We start from the raw sequence: 18,297 nt of genomic DNA, 5'->3' as shown, positions 1-18,297 counted from the left end.
GTTGCTCTGCCAGACTTGTCAAAAAATTACATTTCCAATATATTAATTTTATGAATTCAACATCTTTAGGCTCGGTTGGGCAAAACAAAAAATTAAATAAATTTCACAAAAATATTTTCTAATCTTTTAAATGTAGCATTTGCGAGTAGTTAGCACTTATTGCCACTCATTGGCTACTTAAGTATTGTATTTACATTGTATTGTGAATGATTTTGCAACGTATGAATTTATGCGCATATTTTTAGGAATGTTACAAAGATCAAAGCGAAAACTATATAACTCGTACATACATATTAACAGTTGAATGCATTCGTATGCATGTCGGTGAAAGACAAGTGCACTTGTTTGAATTAATACATTTGTCACCTGTGCAAAAACCTTGAACGAGAGTGTGTAAAACCAAAATAGAATAAAGAAAAGTGCGAGTACAGCAAAAGGGACAAAGGCATAAGTAATAGCACGGCATTCCAACTAAAGCTATGAAGGGAATATAATGCAATTCACAAAGGGAAAATAGTTCAAAACAAATAGAAAAATGTGGATATAAAACGAAAATCTGCATAAAAGCACGTAAGAACAGGAACTTATAAATAGCTTAGAAGTTGTTCAAGTGTTTTTACGTTTAAAAGTATTCCAATAGATAAACAAATACACTTTGGTTACGAGGCACTGTGGGTGGGGCATTATCACTTTGAAATATTTGCAAAATATCTTATTTTTGTTGTAAAGATTGTCGACTGGACTAGGAATGTGAACAAATTTTGCTGAATGTCTCTAGTGTTAAGGTTGAAAATGACTTGTGGATATTTTCTTTATCTATTAGTGAATAAAATAACTTATTATTTGTAATAAATGCTTTAATACTTAAAATTATTGCGCAGCAAAATTTAAAAAGCCAAGAAGATTTCGTGTTGTCACAATATACACTGCGCTTCATCAGGTTAGCACACCTACAAAGTTAATAGTTTTGGTTAGTTTCTATCACAACTAAAGAATCTATAATTTTAAAATTATTGCCGATTATTAACGAATCAATTTTGTACTAAATAAAACAACATTTATGTTTTACTAGTTTTTTCTATATTTTTTAACATTTTTTACCCGAAATCAACAGAAAAATTAATGATTTAAATTAGGTCATCAGGTTAGCACATATCGCTTCTTTAATATTTTTAGACATTTTTCGCCAAGTACATGTTTTTAAACGTATGTATTAACTAATTTTGACATTTGTATATTATTTTAATAATGAGTCGTTCCCGCTTTGTTGATAATGATAATAATCTCATAGATACGATTGGGTAGCGATTCGTACAATTTTACAATATAATTTAAGAAAATTAATGACCAAGCACTTTTAATACCTTCAACTAATTTCGATTGAGTGGAATATTGTCGGCCGGACTCGAAAACTTTGCAAACCAACTATTCCCACAGCTTGTTTATTACAAGTATATGGATTTCGGGGGATTAGGACGACAAGTGCATTTAATCGACGTTTTTGCCTTCAATCCCAGACTTTAAACCCTGGACAATGTGAATAGGTGCATTATTGTGCGGTGCAAATTTCCTTACAACTTTTTTACGTGTAGCAATTATATTAGCAATCAATAAGAAAAAACGTTAACTTCGGTCGCAAAAACTTGATTTCCATCGTTCTATTTGTATAGCAGCTATATGATATAATAATCTGATCTGAACAATTTCTTCGGAGAATTGTTGCCTTATCATGCTGATCATTTATGTATATATCTTATAGGGTCTCCGACGTTTCCTTCTGGGTTTTACATACTTTGTGACGAACGTCTGCAAAATTTCAAATCGATATCTTAAAAACTGAGGGACTACTTTGCATATATGCAGACAAACGGACCGGCATGGCCAAATCGACTCTGCTTGTCACACTTGTCATTTACCATGTATATTTTACAGGGTCTCCGACGTTTCCTTCTGGATGCTACAACCAGCGTGGCAAACTTAATATACCCTTTTCAGAGTATAAAAAAAAGTAAAAGTAAAACTATAAAAGTGAAAAGAATATATTCGACGGAATTCGACATACGCTAAAATGACGTCATCATAACAGCTCATTACATAAAATGTATAGCAAAATATAGCTTAAGTAAAAAAACGAATTTAAATAAGCTGAAACTTTCATTTGACAAAAATATTCACCATTTAACAAAATAAATTGCAAATCCTCTCTTCCGACTATCAAATTGTTCTACATATTTTATTACCTGTACATAGAGTATGCTCGCACGCACAATTTTATGAGCCATTTTACCACATCCTTCTAGTACTAAGAATAACAGTAAATTATTCATATTAAACCCTCACGTTTTGCTTGAACTCATTAATAAAATTTCAACGAAAAAGTAGAGAAGCCGAAATGTGAAAACTAAAATTTTCATTTAAGCAAAAAAAAGCGGTGAAAATTCACTAATTACAGGAACAAACTTAAAGTGCACAGACTATTTTTTTTTTGTTTCTTCACACAATTTTAATTGCAAATTCAAGTGCTACTCACCTACAAAACGCACGCACACAGAGCACGCAAGAACGCAAATAAATTAGAGCGTTAGCGCCTTCAATAAGTGCTTGGGCGAGCGTTGAAAAGCACTTCGCACTTTGCACTAGCCCGACACTCGAACGGCGATTGTGTCAGAATGAGGAAAAGTCGGATAGCCACTAACTGCGCCATACAAGCGACCAACATCAACTGAGAACGAATTGTGAAATGCGCTGCAGCAGCAGCTGCTGTTTCTGTTGTTGTTGGTGTCGTTGATAGTTGCAGCCGATGCCTGAAGGTTGGCTGGGGTTGCGGAGGTGAAAGCGCTGGGCCAGCCACTTGAGGTTTGAAATGACTCGGCACAGTGAATGTGGCGGTGCTGCACTATTGTTGTTGATGTTTTGCTAATTTTTTGAGTGCACAGCTATCAGAGGTGGATAGTGAAATGTCTGTTGCTCTGCTTAAGCTCTTGCAGTTGTTGTTGTCGCTGTTGTGATTATAGTGGCAGCTACAACAACTTTGCTGATATGAATGAATTTTACTTTTTTTTTTGTTTTTTTAGTCCTTTGCGTGCTTTTAATTGCTCACCAACTATTCGTTGAACTTATGGTCCGCTGTACTTTACACTCGAAACGTTGCCTGTGAACTGACTGCCACGCAAGGACAACAGCCGATTTTAAAAAATCAACAGTAAGGCGAAATTTTGTTGGACAGGAAACGAAGATGGCTTTCGGGTCTTCATTTCTATATGCATTTCGTGAAATTGCGACGTAATTTTCTGGTTAAAATGCAACGCTAGAAGGTTAGGTCAGGATACTGAGACAAGTCAATGAAGAGAGCGTGAGCATTAAAAGGGCGGAGAGAGAATAAGAACGACTATCCGTTTGAAAGTGTGAATGCAACTACAATTGTACGAGTAGTTTGTGAAGTAGGTGTGGGGGAGGTACAGCAAAATACAAATAAATATATGTGTAATGTATAAATTCATGTGTGTTTGTACGTGTGTGTATTACCGTAAAATATTGTGGCAAAAGTTAAAGCGTCATTTGTGGCATTATTCAATATTAATATATTTAATGTCAACATAAAGGTTCTGGAACACTACTCTTGAGGCCACATGACGTATGAGTAACATTTTTTTATACAAGTAATATGCAGCCGCATACGCCCTGGCGTGTCGGCGCATACAAATGATCATCATAAAGGCATAAAATAATTTTGAGAATTAGAGCAAAAAAATTAAAAAATAAAAAAATATTATAATGAAAAAATTATAAAACAAAATTTTTAAAGATAAAAAAAAAACAGTGAAAAATAAAAAAAAAAATTATAAGTAAAACCAATATAAAAAAAATTTAAAAAATAAAATTAAGTAAAAAAAAAAATTTTAAGAAATATTGTATCACCTAAAAACAAGTAGGCTAAGTTCGGGTGTAACCGAACATTTCATATTCTTGCCACTAGCAAGGATCAAATCCGGGGAAATATTGTTCGACAAAATCGTGAATGGATTACAATGAAATTTGTATCTTATAAACTTATATAATTAGTTATAGATTCAATTAGTTTTATAACTATATTTTTTACTTCCCGTCAGCGAAAATTTTATTAAAATCATCCTTAAATAAGATATATCTGATATAAACTTAACCGAAAAGGAAATTAAATATATTGAGCTGATGTGCAAAACGTCAAGATATGAGGTTTGGACCAAAGTCTAAACCAATTCCATTCACATTCATCGCTAAACCACATAATTTTTTAGAAACCTTGTCAATTATTTATATACACATTATATATACTGTTATTACAAAAAGACGCTAGTTCAATGTCATGAAGATAACTCATATATTGACCGATATTTGCGGTTTAAAGTCAGCTGGAAGTTCAAACATTTTTCTATTAGGTATGTATATGGGGACTAAGGGAGTTATTGAACCGATTCAAGCCATTTTTGGCACGCGGACATATTGTTATCAGATAAGGATTCTCTCTGAGTTTACATAATATTACTAAGAGATTTAGGTATTTTTTTAATAAAAAGTTCGCAATAGGAACTGGGGTTTTTGGTTCGATTTGAAAAATTTTTAGGTCTTAAGCTGGCACACTACAAAATCAGTATACGTGCAGAGTTTTAACCCGATAAATTCATTGGTGCTTGATTTGTATACTGGAAAGTAAAAGAATCTGATGGAATTTAAAATTTATATGAGAAGAAAATGTGGTTGTAGTAGCAGGTCTCGGTATATGCGTTTTCATCGAAATGTGAGCGGTGTCACGCCCATCGTGAAATTTTGACAGCGGCTTCTATAAAGCCTTCTCCTATCTCGGTTGTAAAATTTTATGTTTCTGACGCTTGAATGGCTTAGGAGATATGTACATTAAATCTTTTAGAGGGCGGTCCTACGCCAATTATTTCAAAGCATAAAAGTGCCCCTTGCTACTGCGATGCCCTGCGCCAAATTACAGGTTTATATCCTTAGTTCATGCTTAGTTATGGCACTTTATAGGTTTTCGTTTAATGGCGTTTTTTGGGCGTGACAGTGGTCCGATTACACTCATCTACCAACTCGTTCTCTCTTTTTGGCCAAGGAATACATGTACAAAGTTTCGTTACGATATCTCCATATTTACTCAAGTTTCTGCTTGACGGACAGACAGTCATTTCAACTCGTCTCTTCATCCTGATCATTCACATATGTATAACTCCATATATATCTCGATTAGTTTTATGTGATACAAACAACCGTTAGGTGAACAAAACTATTATACTCTGTAGCAACATGTTGATAGAATATAATAAAAATGCACGCACAGGTTGTGTGGGCGCATATATTGGGTTGTTCTTGTTAGTCACCGCCATATTCCCTGGCAGCGGCGAGTACTGCTATGGTATCTGCTATAAACATATATAAATTATAAACATATATATAGGTATATATATTTTATTTTTTTTATTTTTCTCTTTGCAACAATGTATGTACACATACATATCGACGCATCTAAATAAAAAAATTATACAGCACCGGCTAAATATGCACAGGCGTGCCAGTCTCCTGGGCGTACAATAGCAGGAAAAGCGCGCAAACAACAACAGCAACATTGTCTAGAACACCCACCTAATGAATTTTCATTGAACACAACTACTGCACTCATAAAACCGCTGCAATTTGCATACTGCGCTCGTATAAAAACCAATGATAAGAAGAAAAATAAAATTTATATTTGTATATACTATACACATAACACTTAAGTACTATATGAAAAAGTTTTCATGGAAAACTAAGCAAAAATTGCATTTTAAGAATAATTAAATGCAATAAACATTAAATACTTACTCAAAATTTCAAAATTTTATGTAATACACACACACAAACAGGCATAATAGTCGAACAACTTCTTGGAGGGCAAAAAATTTTTTTTAATAATATAAAAGCTTGTCTAGAATTTAAAGTGTCGTGAAATTAACTCAATTTCTATGAAATTGTTTTCAACTTTCCATACTTCTTTTGAATTTGCTACGCTTTGCGCCTTTGGCGAATGGCGAATATTATGAATTAAATTGACAAGTGTGCACACACATACGAGTAGATAGCTTCAATGAGGTTATGCGATGCGCGTCGATATGTAAATAATGGCCGTTTCTCTAGTTTATTGTTTTACTACCTACATTCCCGCACTTTGCTGCCATCGCAAATTTTATGTGTTGCTGGATGACGTGTGAAAAAGAATGCCTAGCCACAAATAGGGTGGTTGTATGCAAATATTTTGTGCATATAATCATATTGCAATTTAGTCATTTTAACGGTATTTCTGCTTACGATTCAGTGTGGCCTTGAATATAAATTGCCTTATTTTCACCACAGTCTGAATGTTATTAAAGGAGTCATTTATTTGACAAGACATTGAATATTCCAAAAAAAAAAAGATATTTTATTATTAAAGTTAAGAGTATTGTTAGAAATCCAAACTTTCGAAAAATACCGTTTTTTCATACGTACTTTTGCATTGATTATGCATATTTATAAACCTTTCTTTATTGTTTAACCCTACCAAGGTAATGTATATGTAGAAAAAGCCCACCGATTTGTTAGTCAACAGATATATAAAGGTGAAATGTTTTCGATGAAAACTTGGCTTTTTACCGCTGTTAAGTCAAAATAAGATGAAAAAGTTAGTTTAGTCGAAATTTCTTGAAACAATAAAATCGTTTGAAAAAGATAAAAACTAGAGGTTATGTAAAACTAAGTGTCAATAAAAAAAATTGTAGATCCTTTTATTAGTTACAACTTTGTTAATCAACTTTTTTCCATAGGACTTGTAGTTTTTTGAGGAAATCGAGATAAAGCCGTTCCACTTCATGACATTATAACACCTGTAATGGTAATTTTTTTTCATTTTACTTACATTCCCTTTCTTTTCATCCTACGTCCCTGGTCTATTTATGATATTAACAACAATTCAATTTTTTTTTTAATTCAACTCATAAATTTCATATATCATTCAAAAACAATGACCTAGCACAATATAATTCAGTCTATAAGCACCCTAAAGCACAGTAGGTAGATTATTAAGCATATTTTCCAAAGAAATATAGCCACTAATCGACAGCAATTTCCAGCACCGGCGTGGGCAACAAATAATTGAACAAAGTAGCAAAGCAATAAAGACGCTTTTTTTTTGTTTTGTGTTTGATACTCATATATAAAAATATACTTTTATTTTTGTGTAAGTATTATAGACCAGGCAATCTATTTCACCATGGCAGCCAAAGCTGACGTGCACAAAAAGTATTTTCCTTATATAATGAAAAAGAAGCCAAAATAAAATTTGACTAATGAGGCATAGCAACGTATCATATGGTAAAAACAAAAACAACTATCAGCAGAGGAATTATAGAATTGCATACGACACACCTCCAAAGATTGTATAGCAACAACAAGCTTTAGCAAATAAGCAACAGTTCTGTATAAACAAAAATTGGGCCAAAAATTCACGTATTTATTTACTTATGTACATATGTACATATATACTATTTATACTAATGCATATATACAGTATGTACCCAAGTGTATATTTGCTTTACAAAGCACAAAGCGAATGAAATCAGCTGCTTAAGGCAAAATGTGTGTGATACACATACATACATATACATATATAACTAAGAATGAACACAAAAAAAGAAAATTATAAATGTGCGTTGAAAAATATACAAATTTAGAAATAATTGCTTTCGTGGGAAATATCGTAAAAGCAGACAATTTAGCTGCAGCAAATTTATGTTTACACACACATTTTTTTCTACTTTAAATATTTGCTGCTTTTAGCACATCTTAAAAAATTATTTATAATACACTCTTCCATGACAATTGCAGCCATCTGCAGGCAACTGAACAAACAACTGACCTACCCTTACCTCTTCAATCGCTTCAACGCGCCGTAATCAGCACTATGACGTCATTTGTTTTGCAATGCGATGCTATTCTTATAATCGCTGGCTTTTTGTCTTTCACCTGCAGCTGTTCGAAGACAAAAAGCGATTTCAAAACCAGCAAATTTATATATACGTGCTTGCTATCTTTGTTGTTCAGAAAGGCAGTATTGGTAATTGAATATTTATTTCTTGTTTTAAAGATATAGATATACTAGATAAGATATAGATATAGAAAAAATTTCGGCTCTTATTACTAATCCCTAGGTATCAACTGCTGAAAACCATTCCGAGCTTAGTGCAAGCAAACTATAGTATCCGTTTCTAACCTGTAAGTTTTCCTACGACCGTTATTAAATGCGCTCATTACCGTTTTATGTGACGTTTTTTATATTCTTAATGCAATTACTAAAAACATTATTTTTTTTAGGTGAAGAACGGCAATTCATCATGAATTTGGCTGCATTAACTTATCAATAGAGGCATACATTGTGCAAATAAAATACATTTGATGCATTCTTCCCACATATTATGCATTCAGAAAGCATTTCATGCAAAAGCCGTAAATCACCGGTCAGCCTGCGCGTTTAAATGCCAATAAAATCAAATATATGCGCCCGCATGAATTGAAAACAAATTGCAAATGGATCAATCAAAGCGCAGCGTACTACAAAAAGTTTTGCAAATTCAAACGCAATATTTAATAAAAAGTTTTATTGTGGTTGATTTGTATGTGTTGACATATTCAGATTACGTTTCATTCATTTTTTATTCAATATCAAGCTGACGCATTAAATTTTTTAAATACCTTTGGTGGTTTGCGGTTTAAAATTTCAATATTAGCATGCTTCCTGTAATTATACTTATATTATATATATTGTATTTTTATGCTGCGCGTTCTGGAATTATTTTTTGTAAATAAAAATTGAACAAGGTTTGGTCAAATTTTTAAAAATTAAATAATTATTTATAGATATATCTTTTTAGATTTTTTGATGTAATATCGGAATTGCTTAAAATATTGAAACGTTATAAGTTGCCACGCGTTTGAAACTTAAAGTAAAATTAAAAGGTAGATAAATGTTAAATATTTCGTAATCAATCTAAGCAGTTCTAATTAAGAATGTTAAAATTTTAAACATTTTAGAGGAGGGTTGCCACCTGTATTAAATTTTTTTTGCCAAAAAAAAGGGAAAAATAAATCAAATATTGCAATAAGAATATAAGAAAAAAATTTAAGAAAATTTTTTATTGATAATATTTTTGGAAAGGCTTGCCCATGGCAACATAATTTCAAATTATTATATTGCTATCAAATTAAAAGTATATGAGAATTTTTAATTTTAATGCAAGCTATTAATTTCTAGCTTATTCATAAATTTTATAAATTTCTTTGGTCTCACCCTAATTTGTGGCTGCATACTTCTCCTCTAACAAATTACCGTTTATACGCCTGTCTGTTTCATAGGACAAACTCACAGTTGGGCTATTTTCCTACACAATATGTTTACATCATTTACAAATTGCCTTTGGCGTTTAGCCAAAAAATGTAATTTTTGCACACTCCTCAATTATATAAATGAAAATTGCTTAGTAATCAGATTTCATTTTTGCTTTCATCGAAGCGAAACTATTTTTATAAAATACACAAATAAATATTACGTAAATATTTACTATATAGCCTCAGAGGCTGAGTCACCAAATAGGGCGGAGTATATAATTTTATATTTGCACATTTTCATTAATAGCTAAAATTTTAATTGAAATTCGCTGCCGAAATGAAATGAATTTAATTTTGTTAAAATTTGTATAAATTGTGTTAATAAATTTAAAAATAAATAAATTACACAACCACTTACACCAAAAATATAGGCTATATGACCTGAGTAGCCCAAATGACCTTTAATTTCGAAATAATGTAACAGCTTGTATTGCGTTGCCTAACTAATAGCTTATAAAAAAGATCAATCTAAACTAATATTTCAATGTGATCTAAAAACACTTTCAATTTTCCACTTCCTCTACGTCAAAAGTCCATCAATTCAAAATTTTAATCGATTACGTCATTTACAGCTGTCAAAGCTACGAACTGGCAACTGCCAACTGTCAGCTGTCAACTGCTAACTGCTTACTTTTAACCATTCATTAGCATTTCAAAAGTGCAAAAGTTTTCCACTTTCATTTCCATGGCTTCTAGTATCAAATTATTATGTAAATAAAACAAAGGGTTAAATGCCAACGCAATCAAACGTGTTTAAGGTAAAAAAAATAAAAAAATAGAAACAGTGTTAGCAAATTCGTTTGCAAAACAGCTATTATTTTATTTATGAACGATAAAATCGACTGCTTGTTACAGCTGACTAGTTACCGAAATATAATACAAATATTTGATATACTTTCCAGTTTTAAAACAAAATATTTCACGTATGACAGCTGATAAGTGTATATGGATAGCTAGCAGAATATAAATTAATTATTTACTGACGAATAACAAAGTTATAAATATTACAAAAAAAAAACACATTTAAGGAAATGGCTAAGCTCAGTAATGCGTAGTTCGGAATGGATCTTACTTATACTCCTATTACATATGAAAAACCAAATGATAAAACTAATTAAAAGCAAATGATATGTTATAAATGATGTTATATAAATGATAACTATAAATAATTATGGTAAAATAGATACGTTAATAAGACCATTTAAGATGTAACTGATAAATGACAAATGACGAAGGTTGCCTAAAGAAATTCCAATACTTAATATGATCAATTAAATGACGAAATTATTTTGAGGTTTCCGTCAGACACAGCTGTTAATCTCTGGATGATTAAGGGGGACCAAAATGGAATGAAATGAAGAAGATTTATATACAATATATATATAAATTATCTATTTTTTATATAATAATTATTTTTCGATAAATAACTAATTATATATGCTGAGTAACAAATCATATATTATGACAACTGACAAATGATACGTGACAAGTGGGACATGATGTGCGCTAGCATAAAGGATCTATAATGAAGATATGACATATACCAGTATATTCACAATAAGATGGTGATAGTTTAGAAGGTTGACACGAAATAAACAGAGAGAGAGAATACTAGAAAATCTCAGAAACGACAGCTGACATGCTTTCTGACCGATCCATTAGAAAAGATAAGTGCTGAATATGTGTAATCGTTGTTTATAAATTATATACGATAATATAGAAAAGGTTCTAACTACTCTTTCATGCTCCACCGTTTGAGAACTATTTCCTCTATACTTATACGATAGACTCTATAGAAAACACCATTTAGGCAATAGTCTTGAAAGTTGATAGAAAATTCAAAACTTTGAAGAGAGAGAGAGAATATTAGAAAGTCTAAAGAATGACAGTTGTCAAACTTGGTGATTGTTATGTTTTAAATAAATAAGGGCAAACAAAATATAATCGCTTTTTGTACATATATGAACAAGTTCAGGTTCGGTTTTTTACGGATTTTTTTTTTCATGCGTCATTTCGGCAGTTTGAGAACTGTTTCATTTATACTTATACGATAGAATAACACTAGAGATTGTATGGCATGCTCTGGATATCTCCATCAGGTGTTATTTCTTGGTAATATCAGAATTTTAGTGTTTAGAGAACTAGACATTAATTCGGCTAGAAAAAATAAAAAGAGAATGTACCTTCTGTTGAAGAAGTTCAAGTTTAAGTGCGATACAATTTTACAATATTAAAGCAAGAAGCAAGAAGCAGCCACAAGTTGTCAAAAATCAAATGACAACATTTAGAAATTCACGTATACCAGTCGAAATATAAACAAGCGTACACATACACATGCATAAAAATTATTATATCAAATTTGATAATCTTAAATGACCCTGTACTTATACTAATTAATATATACAAATAAAAATGCAAACACCCACACACCAACAATGGATGATTATTTAGCTAATATGTACAAAAAATAAAATAAAAGGACGAGAGTACAAATACAGGAAGGAACAGAAAGTATGTAACGCAGAAGAAAATTTACGACGCAAATATTTTTTTGTTTACTTTTCTTCTTTTATTTTTCGCAAACTTTTTTACGACGCTTGTTGAACTTCCGCCTACACACCAACACGCATAGCAGGGTGGCCGATTGGCTGGCGGCGCAGCCAACTTTTTCGCACCTTTCACTCGCTTCGGCAATAGCAACAACAATTGCGAATGTAAATATTTAGCATGGCTATGAAAAATATCAATATGAGCCATGAATACTAGATGCATTACACATACACACACATACAAACATACAACGTAGAATCTGTAATTTCATATTTGTTGTTGCTGCGCGACATTTAATCAAATTTACCTAGCGCTGAGGGGTAAACGTTAGGTAGACAATTGTAATTTAATATCAGACAGTACTTATTAATTAGCGAGCGCAATTTTCAGAATTTTGAGTGGGATGAGCACTTGAACTTTACCTGTGTTCATTAGAATTATCATCCACAAAGTATTTGCTGGCTTATGATGAGGCTTAAGAATCCCAAGTGCGCGCACCTAAGTGCGGCAAATGAGGTTAGTTGATTATGTGGCGAGCACGAAAGGCGGAAGGTTAGCGAGAGTAAGAGAATGAAAGAGAGTTTAAGTTGACAAACTTTATTAACATTTTTTAATACAAACATTGATTAGAAGGCACTAGATCTGAATCTTGGGCTATAATTTCTCTAATGCAGGGTTTGCCGAACTCTTTTACTATATACTATCATCCGGTAATTAATCATATTTAATAAATAGTGCGGGAATATTTGGTCTACAAACCTGTCGCAAAATTTGTGATATTATAACTTGGTCATCTTAGAAGAGGTATTCTTAAGATTTGGTATTACTTTGCGATGAAGAATTTGAAGTTTCTTTCTGGAAGAAATATCTATGGCCATCGAATGTATGTTGAGTAAATACCCCCTTCCGAATTCATTCTCGGACCGCGTTGATGTTGATTACATGCGGATTGATAAATTTACAAAAAGTACTTATAACTCCTCTATAAAGATAAAACACTACAGTTTCTAGAATCGAGGATAGGTTGGATTTAATTTTTGCTTATACCATATGATCAATTTTGACCCGGACTAGAAGCAGTGGAATTCTTTTCGATATGTCAAGTGTTGTATTAGTTAACTATGGTAGATATGTATGTATAGTTAGCACGTGTTTTATTATATTACATTGGATGTCTAGGCAAGCTGGAGCTTTATTTTCCTCTTTCAATTATTCCGGCTTAGTACTTCAATTAGCACACCATCATTTCTCATTCTCAGCATAATGATTGAAATATGTGCTTTAGCTTCGCTAGTATCAGAACACATCAACCGTTATCAACATTGAAAAAGTTCGTAAACCATTAGGAAAAAAGAAGGTAGAACGCGTGCCGCCCATAAAGGGACGAAAGCCAATAAAAACGCAGCCAGCGTCGTCTAATGTTTTTAAAATTGAGGTCAAATTGATTTTTTGCTTGCTTTCTATGCTGAGCTGTCGCCTAAAGCCAAATGTAAGAGATAATAAAAGTTGAAATGAAAATGACAAAGGAATAAATTTGTAGGACAACAACAACAATAAGAACGAAATGGGTGTGAATGTGGTGTAAAGCAACTCAGCTGCGAGAAATTTATGGAGTATTTAGGAAATAGAGTGGCGAGCACATACAGACATGTTTATGCATAAATAACATAAATTATTACAAACTCAGCGCCGACAAGGATGCTGCAAGGCTAACAGCTGCGACAGAGAGCAAATGCAACCGCATATTTAAAAATATGTAAGGGAGAAAGATACGTGAGAGCGGTTTTGTCGCTCTCGATGCGTTAATTCGTGAATGGCGCCAAAAATCGACAGTGTAAAGCTACGTGCATTGTTCGGCTCGCATTTCCGCGCATGCGCCATTTTATCGATTTCCACATGAAGCGCACATTTCGTCAAATATATATTTCCTGCGTGCTGCGCAATAATTTTCTTGTGGTAGGGTAAGGTGTAACGTAAAGCGCTCGATATGTGTGAAGTGGGGGGCGGCTATGCGTTTTTATAACGGTGCGTTGGCATTCGCCTGCAATGGGCGGTAAGGTAGCGGCAAGAGCACATACTCGTCAAAGCACTCAGTGTCCTCGTGGCAACAGCTAAAGCAGCATACGTGATATGCGGCATGCCATCAACTGGGCTAATGCAACAAGGGAGGGGGTGAGAAAAGCCACATGCTATGTCATGTTGATAAAAGTCATGTTACCGCCGCGAACCGCTTTAAGTTGAGGCCAAATTATGAGTAGAGCAGCTTTAATGTGGACAGAAAGTTGTTGCTTTTTGCCTTTTTTGGTTTTTCTTTGCGTTTTTGACACGCCAACAAATGAAATTGCTTATTTTTGACGTCCTTGCAGCATTTTTTTGTTGCTGTAAATGTAAATGAGCATAAACTTTTGACATGTGGCAGGATGGAGAAGACTGTAGGTAGACTTTGCAACGCGTCTGCACGCTTCGAATTTTACCCAGTAAAAAGTTCGCAAAATGTATAAAAATCAATGAGTGTGCATATTTGCCATACCTACACACACTTATATACATACTTACAGAGCAAGTTCGTGCAAGTTTTTGCAGCGAAAGCTATAGCCTTGGCATGAATAGAGTGCATTGCCTGGTTGAACCGACTGTATACGCGTAGATTCACATGACCAGCAGATGAATCGAAGACCACATGTATGTGGAAGGACTTGTATTATTTTAAGTTGCAATTATTTCTTCACAGTCAAATGAGGTGAAAGTTGTTGTTGTACGATACTAGAGTCTTAATCTAATAATAAGTAGACGACCTGTTATATGAAATCAAGAATTGTAGTTGCTGCAAGCTAGGCGATCTAGGTCTTAAAACTTATAAAATGATTCTGGTTACCGGTAAAATAGAGGTTGATCCAGAAATCTAACACGCTGAGGATATCAAAGGTAAGACATGTTGTTCATAAAATTTTCGCAAGACAAAGGCTCTGAAGCTAATTGCGTGCAGCGTAAGCTCACAATCGACCGACTCACCTTGTCATTCCAGCTGTTAAAATTTTACCCAAACTGGTCCACATAATCTGCTCGCGCAATCGAATCGATAAAAATTTTGTTTTTAAATTGACACAACCCCTTTCTCCATACGTCAATTAGTGTGTGTGTTCGGCAGTACTTTGCCTACAACGAGAAAGGTTTGTCTGGCGATTTGTAGCATGAAAAAAAATTTAACAATGAGTTTGTATGAAATTTTGTGTCTCCAATAGAATTACGGCTACGAAATCATTGCAAATGTTGCACAAGTGTTTTGTGGAGTATACTTTATCACATAAACAATACAATAAAAATACGAGTAATGCGGTACTTCCAACATCAACCCACGGTCTTTGTAGATGAAACCGACTCGTTGAATGTCAATGACTGAAGTCTTATGTGCATATGTTCGTATTTATTTAATTTATTTACTCTGGAATTATACTTAAGTATAATAACATCTCATTTGTATTTTTCCATTTTATATTCCCGACATATCAAACGCATCAGCTACCACACAGACATTTTGACATGGCGTCGAAATCTCCTTCGGATAGAGACAGATACAAATCCACTCACTTCTCTTCAGACTTTGTTGCATTCCAGTGCACTTAGGCGAGTGACGTACATTGCATTGCAAACTGTTCTTTGTTGTTCGTTTTGCGTAGGCGAAAATATTTCAAGCGAAATTGCGGCTTTCAATGGCGGTGGCCGAATGGTCCCACCGGCAGCAACAGGAAAGAAGAAGAGCAAGAAAAATGAAAATCTTTACGTTTGCAATATTGTCGGCTTTTTCAAGGATTACACAGGCATAAGTACATATATATATTTACTTTTGTATTGCAAGTTGAAATTTTATCATTTTGAGTCTTATTGCTGAGAAGACAGGAAAGCTTTACAAAATATTGTAGTTCACCGTTGTACAAAGCAATTTAAAAAGTTTTGTTTTTGGCAACAAAGAAAGCATCTGACACTAAGAATAATGTTTGTGTCCTTGTTAGTTATGTCAAGGTTTTCAAGATGAAATGGATTTCCTTTTTAAGAAAATTTTACTGATTCTATTGAATTCGTTGCACGGATGTGTGCTGATTGCGAAAAGTAGCGAATTAAATTTTATTATTATTATTACTAGAACAGGGATATACGTAGGTTTTGAGATATCAATCTGGAATATTAAGCACGTTCTTTTCTCTCTCCAAACAGCTGTTTATTTGTTGGAATCGTCGAGATCGGATCACTATATCATATAGCAGCCATACAAACTGAACAATCAAGATATCTTCAAGCAGTTTGGCATGGATAATCTCCGAATATATTGTTCCGACAAGACCACTATAGCATATAGAGGCTTAGTTTGTTCCGTGTTCTAAAGAGAGTTACCAAACATTTTTGCTCAATTCTTAGAATTACAAATATAAGCAGCATATTTCAAATACAAATAATTATGGAGATCTTTATAATGTATATTCAAAAATGGAGAAAAAAGGTATATAATCTCAAAATATTTCAGATATGACTGAGCAACTGGAAGTTGAAGGAAGAAATACAATTGGCAATAGAAATTGAAAGCAAATCCTAGCGGTTCTTTACCTCAAAGGTTTTTAAAGTCGCTTCTAGGTCCTTTCCGAGTTTACTTGAAACTCTTTTAACCAATAATACCCTCTAGTTGGTTTGAGGATCTTCAATATACAGCTTGTTTCAAGAAACATCTCATTCATATTCTCATTACAGGAGAAAGGACTCCACTTTAGCTGCCAGAAAATGCTTCCCACTTAAGGAAACAAAAAACTGTGTGAAATTTTATTCAAATCACTAACCAGCTATTCTTTCTGGCAGCTCAAACTCGAGTTTATTGGCTATTTACCATAGTGTTCAACAATAAAAAATACCTACAACACAGATACAACTCTTTTTTTATTTTGCAAAAAATCTTAGAAGGCTGTTAAATAATTACAATATCTCGCAGTGTTGTTAGTTCATAGTTAATCAGCATAGATAGCAAATTGGCAGAATGTATAATACGCTCTCCAGAACACTCGCCCGTTGTTATAAGCATAAAACCTTAAACTCGAGTTTTCGGCATAAACTAACTTTTTGATTCTTTGCATTATTTTCAAAAAAACAAACGAACGAAAGATTTACATTTCTAATCAATCATCATTAAACTCTCATCACAAAATGTTGAGTTTACCAAAAAAAAAAGCAATCGCCAGACACAAAACAACCAAGAATCAAAAATCATTTATGGCATTTGCATATATATTTGCAAACAAATCGGCTATCAATAATACAACAATTACAATAAAAAAAATCCAAATCAAATTAAAAAGTAATGAACTCTCTCTTACTCAGCCACACTCAATCGCACTCGTGTGCATGTAACACCACTCGTTAATATGCAAATTACTTATCCGCATTCACTTTTCATATTAGCAAATGGCAGCAAAAATCAAATGGTAAAGCACTCTCCCATTTGCTATGTTTCTCATGCGCGAGGTCAATAAACCTGGCCGGCGGCGCAGCGTTGCGGTTGTGTCAGAATCGCCTCGCTGAGCGTTCGATAAATCACGCAAATTGCACGGATTCCACAACGCGGTCGCCCGACATTGTCATACCTACTTATACGGCGCTACAACAAGCCGGCAGACAGACAGGCTGCACATCTGACAATTGCGCCTATGCAGGCATATGTGTGCATGTGTGTGTAGGCTTACAAGCGGCGAATGGATTGATCTAAAATAGGCAATCGAATTGTAAGCGCTTACAAAAGCTATTCTACGATGTGACGTATAAGTATATGGTATATGTTGATATGTAAAACTTTGTAAGACACTCAGAGCTTAAACCTGGACAATATCAAACAAGTAAACCTAGAATAGAACAAGAAAAAACATTAACTTCGACTGCACAAAGCTGTAATACCCTATACAAGTGCATTTCTTATAACAAATATATATATAAAAAGATCTTTAGCTTGATTTTTAACAGGCAGTTTGTATGGCAACTATATGCTATAGTGGTCCGAGCTGAACAATTTCGTCGAAGATTGTATTGCTGCCTTCGACAATAATGCATGTCAAATTTCGTTATGATAACTTGTCAAATAAACGAGTTTTCCATACAAAAACTTGAGTGGAATCGGTAAGTTTATATGGAAACTATCAGCAGCTTCTTGGGTGAGAAAGGAAGTCTGCAAAATTTCTGAACGATATTTCAAAAACTGAGGGACTAGTACATAAATGTACATAAATACATATGAACTTAATAGACTCTACCACATTCCTTTGTGGATGT

General features: G+C 33.4%; 1 non-coding gene across 3 annotated transcripts in view; it reads right to left on the bottom strand.

The window, feature by feature from the left end:
• LOC106620759 (uncharacterized) overlaps window positions 1-18,297 on the bottom strand; it is a 40,176-nt gene that overhangs the window by 11,676 nt on the left and 10,203 nt on the right. Inside the window, exons 1-2 of one of the 3 annotated variants that reach the window (XR_011395891.1) lie at window positions 3,101-3,266; window positions 2,531-3,034 (exon numbers count right to left, since the gene is read on the bottom strand). The exons of 1 other annotated variant lie outside the window; for it this stretch is intronic. This is a non-coding gene — a transcript (uncharacterized protein). Of the gene's footprint in view, window positions 1-2,530; window positions 3,267-18,297 lie in introns of those variants that run through there. One more of the 3 variants, XR_011395890.1, reaches the window with a different exon arrangement.

The sequence above is a fragment of the Bactrocera oleae genome, chromosome 4, assembly GCF_042242935.1.
Source record: "Bactrocera oleae isolate idBacOlea1 chromosome 4, idBacOlea1, whole genome shotgun sequence".
Taxonomy (NCBI): Eukaryota; Metazoa; Arthropoda; class Insecta; order Diptera; family Tephritidae; genus Bactrocera; species Bactrocera oleae.
Note: the sequence above shows the minus strand (reverse complement) of the source record. Positions and strands in the feature narration are given on the sequence as shown.